We start from the raw sequence: 9,779 nt of genomic DNA, 5'->3' as shown, positions 1-9,779 counted from the left end.
TCCCTTTTGGGTTTCCACGTGAAAAATTTGTGTGTCATGAGTTGTGCATTTTTCATGTGATGATTAAGAAGTCTTTGTTTAGGTGAATATGCATGCAAAGCTAATGGTTATGGTATTAATGATACAACACATGCATGAGTATATTGGTGAAGTAGTTATCAAGTGTTGAATGTTATTTGAAGTATTCAGTTTTACTGGTTTAGCTGTCTGAAGTCTTACTATGTTTAACCGGTATTGCCATGGTTAAGTTCAGTGATGAAGACAACCAGTTAGCATTGTTTTAACTTGATAAGTTGTTGAGAAGTTTTTGTATGTACTGATTCACCCCCCAACCCCCCCTCCCTCTCAGTACCGATTAGGGTATTTGTTGTTCATCATTATTCATCAGGGGTTATGCACCAAGGGGATGGGAAAATAAAAGGAGGAAAAGGTCCAAAAAAAACCTATGAAGAGATGTGACTATTGACAAAAAATAAATGAATAACCAATATGGGATGCAATATAAGAGTAATGCAACACCAAATCCTATGCATACATGGCAAAAGGTGATAACCATAACATAGGAGAGATCAAGGAGAAAATTGAAGAAAGAAGACTAAAGATAATGGTTAGCCCTAATGGAGAAGAAAAAAGATTGAAACAAACAATGTAAAAAGAAGAGAGATGTAAAAGGAGGAATGAGCACTCTAATTTGGGAAAAAAAAACAAGGGATAGTAAGTGATATACAAACAGTCTTTGAAGGGTAGAAAGGAAGAAGGAAATTGTTGTTAGGGCCACGTAGTAATAGTATGGCTCCTACCCTACCACAACCCCCCAAGAAGGATTTCATCAATATCATGATCAAATTGGATGATAGATTCAAGTAGTTCTTGCAAACTCCAAAAATAATCACATCCGTGAATGATGACTATTTGGAGAGATTAGTCGATTTAAGTATAAGAATATTAAATGAAGAAGAGGATAACCAAGAACTAAATGAAGAGGTACAACAAAATAGTATGTCTTTTGAAAATCAAGGAGTAAAAAAGAGTTTTGTGTTGGCATATGTGTTGAGCATGATGACATGATGATATTGTATGTTGTCATTGATGTCAATATGCTGAAGTATGAACCAGTATATTGAAGAAAGCAAACTGGCAAGAGAACTGGTATGATGATGTGAACTGGTATATGTGAAAAGGTGAAGCGGTATATTTGTTCAAGGTGAATCAATATGTTGGTATGAGAACCGGTAAATGGAAGTTTTGTATCGGGGTTTCATTTGGCATGACTGCCGGTTGGTAGTCTCAGTTTTAGGGTTTCCGGTTGATGCATTCCAAGCTTGTGTGATTCAACCGATGACATCTTGAGATGAGTTAGCATTGTAATGAAGACCAGATAGTCTTGCCACGTTAGCCTTGTGCACGTGAAGGATTTCCTTAAGGATCTTGCATGGAATTGATCCTATCTACCTCAGGAATGTGCGAAGTCTCTATAAACGGTGGAGAGCGCGTGTTGGGTTAGCAACTTCGTGAAGTAGCAAAGAATGAATGTTGGAGAACATCTTGAGATTTGTTCAAGACTATTGTATTCAATGCAGTGTGATTAACGGTTAGGATTGAACCGATTGAATTGTTAAACCTAAATGTTTAGTGTTTAGGGTTTATGCTACCGACCTATCTATTTCATATAAGGTCAATGATGTTTTTTCACTTTGAAGTTGTTGGCAAATGTTATGTGTGTATCCCAGTGAGTGATACTTGATTCTTTCCAGATCGGAGAAGTGTGTTGATACCTGCAGAGTGTGATTGCAGAAGAAAAGGAGCTAAAGTGAATCTGCCTTGGCATTGAGTGTCGTTATTAGATTAGTGTATTACTTGTTGACTTCTAACCATTTCAGCAGTTGGAAAATCCCTTAACCGGGTAGCTTTAATAGGGTGACTCAATTCAATGAGTTCTTAAAATCCTCTTGCGAGGTAACCTTTAACCGGGTATTTAGCGATCCCTTAACTGGGTGATCCCTAGCATAACCTATTGTAATAGTCTTTAACTGGACTAGGCTCCTAATAGAGCAGACTTCAAAAGAGTTCAAAAAGCAGCTTGTGGGTATTCATCCCCACCGTGGTTTTTCCTAGTTGGGTTTCCACGTGAAAAAAATCAGTGTGTCATGTGTGATGCCTTTCATGTGATGGTTTAGTGTTTTATGTCAAACTGGTAAAATATGTTGAACTGGTAGTCATTATATTTTTTATGATAGATTACTTGTTTATGCATAAGGGTGAAGTGGAAATGAGGTATTAGATTGTATGGAAAGCTGAGGGTTACTGGTTTATATCTTTCACATTTTCACTATGTTTTACCGGTAGTAATCTGATTTAGACCGGTGTTATTGCTTGCCAATCAAAGTTCAGTGTGTGTAGTCAAACCGGTTCAGGGAAAGTGTTTTTGCCTATACTGATTCACCCCCCCTCTCAGTACCAGTTTGGTACTAACTGTTCATCATTTATTCATTATTTTGAAACGACACAACTCCTGGACCAAGACCCATTCATTGTCAGATACAAAAGTAGAAGAATTAAGATAGAAAAGACACCACAATGAAAAGAGAAGAAAGAAGAAGAGCTGAAGAAAACAACAACAAGCAATGAGCAAGAAATGTCGTGGAATGTGATATTAGGAGAATAATACCCTGACATAAAAATTAGAAAGAGACAAGGGCAAATAAGAGAGAAAAGGAAGTAGTAAACAAGAAACAGATAAGTAAACTAGTAAGTACCACAACCCTAGAATAAATTTTAGCACAATGGACATTGTCATTAGAATTCTGATATTTAGTATTGACATCACTGACACAACAAAAAATTTAGGGGTTGAGAGAGAGAGAGAGAGAGAGAGAGAGAGAGAGAGAGAGAGAGAGAGAGAGAGAGAGAGAGAGAGAGAGAGAGAGAGAGAGAGAGAGAGAGAGAGAGAGAGAGAGAGAGAGAGGAGAGAGAGAGAGAGAGAGAGAGAGAGAGAGAGAGAGAGAGAGAGAGAGAGAGAGAGAGAGAGAGAGAGAGAGAGAGAGAGAGAGAGAGAGAGAGAGAGAGAGAGAGAGAGAGATTAGTATGGAGGGAAGGAGGTAGAAAGTTTGGGGAGATAAAAGTAGAGAGGGATGGATGAGAGGTAGGTAGAGAGAGTAGGAGGGAAGATAGATGGATAGAGAGAAAGGAGATAAATACATAAAGGGAGAGAGGAGATAGAGAGTATAGATAGATGGGTAAGTAGAGAGATGGAGGGAAGGAGGGAAGGATGTATGGAGAGAGAGAGAGAGAGAGAGAGAGAGAGAGAGAGGGGAGGTATGCAAGAAGAGGGAGAGGAGATAAATATAAATAGAGGGTAAAAGAGAGATGGGTGGGGGGGAGAGAGAGGTGAGATAGAGATGAGAGGGATGTACGTGAGGTAGGTAGAGAAGAGAGAGGAGATACAAAGTAGAAGGGTGAGAGACATAGGTTTAAAGATTGGGGAGAGAGAGGAGGGAATGATATATAAATATTGGGGGAGAGAGAGAGAGGAAGAGTGATAGGAAGATAGGTTTAGAGATTGAGGGAGACAAAGAGAGTGAAATCAATATATAGAAAGAATGGTAATAGTAGCTTAGTGATTATTGAAATTTGACTAGGTGTGAGAAATTATAAGATCTAGAGCTTGGGGAGGGAGGAGAGAGTGGGATAGAGAGAGATAGAGAGGGAGAAGGAGAGAGATAGGAAAATAGATAATTCTAGAGCTTAGGAGGAGAAACAAAGAGATTGAGATAGAGAGATAGCAAGAGAATGATGATAGAAGCCTACTGATTACTAAAATTTGACTAAGTCTAAAAAATTATTTAAGATCTCCTAAAATATACATTATGACTCTTAGATATCTGAAACCACTCTCAAACATCCTGCCAATATATACATAAAATATAATTTAAAGTATAAGAAAGATTAAAGACAAAGAGAAAATATAATTTATACAAAGGGAATGCTAAAGGAAGTACCATCTATGTCCATTTTCCTTATCTAACTTAATGTAAGCATAACGCGTACATGTTTTTCTTGCTAAACATAACCCCATACGTGTTATTATACAGAATAATAACCAGTACGCGTTATTTAAAAATTGAAACCCCATGCACGTTTAATCTTGTACTTAGGCTTGGATAGCAAGGTTGAGGCTTGGGAGCCTTATTTCCCTCCTTTTTACGTGTTTTCTTCTTCCAATCTTGTTTCTAAACTTCATCATCATCAAATTTACACGTTATAAAGTGGGTATTTGTAAAATTTCCACAATAATTTCACCCATCTTTTGAGCTTTCTAACCAGATAATTTTTTTTAAATTTGAACAACATTAACATATTAATCTTGAATTTCTTTTACCAATGTCTCCAAAGTTCTCAAAGACAAATATGTACCATTTTTTAGTAACTTTTAAAATACTTGTCCGGAATTTAAATGTTATATATTATTGTTCTATGCTTCATTCTTTACACTTTAAAAAAAATGAATTTTTGATTATTCTGGTGTAAGTTATGTGACGTGCACGAATAGGTACTTGATTTTTAGGGTGCGTCCACTTTGAAAAATCATAAAATAAAATACTCAACAAAAAATTACAAAAAAATACACAACTTCTAGTGCTCTCTCTTAACTATCTTTCTACCAAAGGGTTTTTTAAAATACTAAATGCAACTATAACTTTTTTGATGCGCACGTCAAACACTATGTTATCTTTTGCTGAAAAAATAAGGACACTTTTGTGTGCGTGATATTTGACCCACTTAATCTTATCCAATTTTAAATTTTTTTATTAGTTTGGTAACTAAATTTAGAGTACTACAATCTTTATTTTTGGGGTATCAAATTTTGGGTGGATGAGTCTCAAATTGCTCCTCCAAGCTCAGGTTTAGCTGATTTTAGAAAAAAAAAAAAAAGGTGTCCACTTAAACCCCCTTTTGTTCACCATCTTGGTGCACTTACCCTAACAGATTAAAATATACTTGCAAAGAAAGATCTTCATAGGAGTACCACTAATCAAAGACTCAAAGGAAACTCAATAGCCATAAGACTTTTACACACAACCTCTATCTCACACATCTCATAAATAAGAGATACAATACAAGAAATCGTCAAAAGATATTACAAAACCATGGACTAAAACCACCGAACAAAATAGAGTTGACCTTATCTCCATTCTAGATGCCCTATGACGTGTCAAAACACACATCAACACATGTTCCTCCATTTTACAACTCATTTATGTGTCTGATGCAATTTATATCTTATTTAAGGAGTCCAAACTTTCGGAGGCCATAACTTGTGAACCGTGTGTCTGATTGATGAACCGTTTGAAGCGCCGAAAAATCTCACGAAGTTCTCTATCACCTCGTAAACCACTACGCCATTTAAACCCACTTTTTAGGGCATTTAAAATCCTCTAAATTATTAAAAATTAATTTAAAACCTTTCATCTCATCCTCCAAAAACAAAACTTTAATATTTTCAAAACTAGCTATGATCTTGCAACGAAAATTTACCGACATGCTCATCTAGCAAACCTGAAGCTTCGAGGAGAATTTCGCACCATTTCGTGCTCAAACAAAAACTTGCTATAACTAGTAAGCTCATGTAAGTGCAAGGTTGAGACACCATTTTCCCAACAACGGTTAAGTCATGTCACAAACCCAAGTGTTGCGCTGCACATCACAAGGAGACCAAGGGCACACACCTTGCAACATTCTCAAGAATGCTAGTAGATGTGATCTACACTAAATATTTTAGGAGATATATTCCTTCACCCCATAAGGAGGTCAACCACACCACTTTTAAGGATTTAAGACAAGAGTTGTTGAAGAAATATAAAATTGAGTACAAGGTGGAGTTTTCTTGAATATGTGAAAATAAATTAGATGTATTCAAAGACTTTTAAGATCACTAAGGAGACAAAATGAGTTTGTTTGGTGCTCAGTAGACTACACAATGACTTCCTCTACCTAGTTCAACCTACAAGAGCACAAAGGAAGCAATTGAAGCTATTACCAGATTATTAGGAGAAGGGACTCTGCCACCAAATAAAGGCATGATGATCACAGAGGTGGAGAAGCTCACAAGAGAAAAATTTGATGGCCAAAGTCCCACAATCAGAAATTTCATAGATAAAGGGGTCCTATATGTACCAAGGTCGTTTCCTACAAATTTTACTTCACAAGATGGGAAGGGTCAACAATAGTCGTGGTAGTCCACACCGACTATCAAATGGTGATTGAAGGAAAATATTTTAACTTACGTAAAGTTCTAAGATAAGAAATTCAAGATAACGCAACTGAAGAAAAAAAAATTGGTTATCCCTTCTGATATCGTACCCTATCGATATGTTTGTCATTGTATTTAATTAGAGAGTTGCCCTAATATGCTGACAAGAAATGGGAACAAGACAAACTATTTGCTAGACAAATTTTGGAGTATGCCCATCAATTTTTGTACCCCAACACCTACATCCAAGTTTTTGGCAGTTACTTCAAAGGCTTTCAAAAGAAGATGTAGGATAGATACCAATTCTCCTCCTGAATCGTCTAGAATTACATAGATAGTATCATGTTCTAGGTAGACAAATACTCAATCATTGTGGATGCTTTAGATCCTTGAACATCCTTGATCCTACCCCTTCCATATGAAATCTCATATGCAGAGGTTGAAGCATACACACATGTCCTTCTAAAGTTGTTGAAAGTGTTGGCAACGCCTAGAAATCATTCAAATCCCTAGCCAAAGAAAAAGAAGGTACTAAAGTTGAGAAGAATAAGAAGAAAGAAAAGGAGGAACAAGCAGAGTAACAAACTAGACCCACCTCAAAAAGGAGATCAGAATGATTACAGATCTCGATAACAAAATTTACACCCACTTTTTCTTTGGCTAACAATAACAAGTATGGGTCAACCAAGATAGTGCTCATAATTCTACCTATATTCCTCAATGTTGGGGACATTATAGCGGCACCCATGCTTGTATCCACTCGATTCTCCAACTATGATAGGTAGTGGTTGTGACATGTGAGGACAAGATCTAGGTATCTCCTCGATTATATCATCACACTCCTCCTTCTGCCTTGACCCATCCTCTACATTTACTACTGACTTATCCTCATCATCATCCTCTAGGTAGTCTCCCTAATCAACCTATAGCTTAAGGTCACTAGTAGGATGGTCTACGAGGAACATGGGGCCATGACATGCAGTCCTCCAATAATGCCTACATCATCCTCTCTCAAATTGGGAGCTGCATCCCACATCCCATTAAATTCAAATCACTCGATGCAACATCTAGAGTAGTGGGTTGAGCCTCAATGCCTCACCTCCTAGTCTCACTCTGTTGCATGTTGACCACATATAGGTTGGTCGTGCTTTGGTAATCCCCTATACATGACCAAATTTTTTGGCCACATGGTTGTAGTAGAATGACTTGATGATATAATATAGGTCATTGATGAAGAGCTAGTCACGTTGCATCTATGTCATTAATTAAGACTAGCCCAACTATCTCTCCATATCCCTGTATGGGTTCCACGTGATCTTTGTTGGTTATAGACTATCAAACATGACTCACTAATATAGTAGATTGTCAAATTGTCATGACCTCCTCAGTGTGTAGACATGGGCTTGGGGATATGTCCAAAATGGCTCTACTAGATGTCCCATAGACCATGTGCACATGATGTGTTCAAAGGCCCACACTTGAAGAAGCATGTGCAAGTCATCAACATTTATGTCTTGTAATGCACATACTAACCTAGATCAATGGTATAAATGTGTTATCATAATTTGTCCCCATGCTAACATTTCCCTTTGATCCTCCATTGCTTGAATAGTATGAGAAATGCCCTCATGAAGGTGTGATCCTCATTCATACATTGCTACCATACACATTATGGTAGTGATCATGACGCGACATAATAGTGGTACATCACTATCATGTTGTAGTAAGCATTATATATAAATATGCCCCAAGGTATTAATGGGAATATCATAATTGACATAGTATATTTTCTTGGACCAAATATACTATATGTTGATCGATACTCCTTGATATTTATGTATTTGTCTCGCACAGGAAGCCATAAGATCTAATATACATCCTCAAGTATGACCGTCATCACCCCCATCAAAATATGGAGGGATGAGGTGTCTGCATCCCACCAATCTATGACCGTTATCAACTTCATCTCATGGAATCCTACCTCTCTAAGGAACCCCATCTCCGCGGCTATAAACATCTGGATATGGCTATGCACCAATGTGTATACATGTCCATCAATGTGCTCATACATCATAGGAGGAATCTGGGATCACAATATGCAAATCTCATCATTTTTTCTGATAATGATAATCAATCAAGCATATACTTTTCAAATTTCATGCAAATACCCTTGAACACTAGTGTTGATACTAGACACTAGCACCCCCAAAGGACATTAGTGCTATTTTTTAACACTAGCACCTAAATTGGACACTAGTATTAAATATGGACAATAATGCCTCAAAGATGTTCATTTTTGCATGCAGAAGTAATGAAAAGTTATTATATAAAGCAAAATATTGGGATAGGGAGCCACCTTGCAAGATTGGATGCCTTGTAGTGACCATGTAGATCCCTATACTCCTGCAATGTGAGAAAAAGACAATGAATAGAAAAAAAATCAATGTTTTTGTTCTTTATAGTAAAATTTTCTAAACACTAATTTGCATTATCTACATTCGATCCATAATAACTTGGCCTTTTGAGAATCATTTTTCTTGTCGTTCATTACATTGGAATTGTGGTTCCATCCTCATTCCTCTCAAATGCCTTTTGCATTAGCATTGTTGTGTTGAACAAACCTACCAAAATTATTTTATCACTTCCTAATAATTCAACATGGAAAGATTGCCACCCTATTTCTACATCCATAGAAGCAAACAAATCTATGGGACAAATATCTAACCTTGAATTTCATTCCCTTTAGATTTTTTTGGACTCATGTTTATTTATTTTCAAGATTTTAATTTAACTAATGAATTGGTTTTGCATAATGTGTTTCCTAATGTTGTGGTGTTGCAAGTCAGGGACTTCATTCTCACACTCAACAAAATTTTACATCCCCTACAATATCCTTTTCGGTGCCCTTTACATGATTGCATTTACTTTTATGTACTTTAGCTTGCATATGCGTGTCGTGTCACATGAGTACTAAAGTGGGTCTAAATATTGCATCACAAATTCTATTCCTTGATGGTGCAAGCCTAATTTCATACTTTATTTGGAAGTTTCTTTAGTGTCCACTCTCCTAGCTCATTTTAGACCATTTGTAGCCTTGACCTAACCACCAACTCAAGGAATATGTTATGTGTTGCCCTAAAATTTTCAGTAATGACCCTAAGCCCAAAACATTCATCAAATGCTCAAGATGAGATCATATCTGTATTCATGGGGCCCACCACATGTTGTTCTCACTTTGAATGGAGGTTTGATGCTTCTATTCCTTTACATTTGCATTTCTTGTTCTTCCATTTTGCTCTATCTTTAATGTGTCTTTCATTTTGAGTTTAGATTTTGTTGTATGTCTATACATTTAACCCATCTAGAAATCCACAATTTATTCACCAATATTTTATTTTTTATTTTGTCGACTCTATTTTTATATAGAACAACCTATGTTTTATCATCTCATAATATTGTTTTACATTTCCCTAATATCTATATATTTTATATATAAAAATTATTATTTACATGATCATTAGATACTAGA

This window comes from Cryptomeria japonica, chromosome 1 (assembly GCF_030272615.1).
Source record: "Cryptomeria japonica chromosome 1, Sugi_1.0, whole genome shotgun sequence".
NCBI classification, from domain to species: Eukaryota; Viridiplantae; Streptophyta; class Pinopsida; order Cupressales; family Cupressaceae; genus Cryptomeria; species Cryptomeria japonica.
This window is presented reverse-complemented; position numbering follows the sequence as displayed.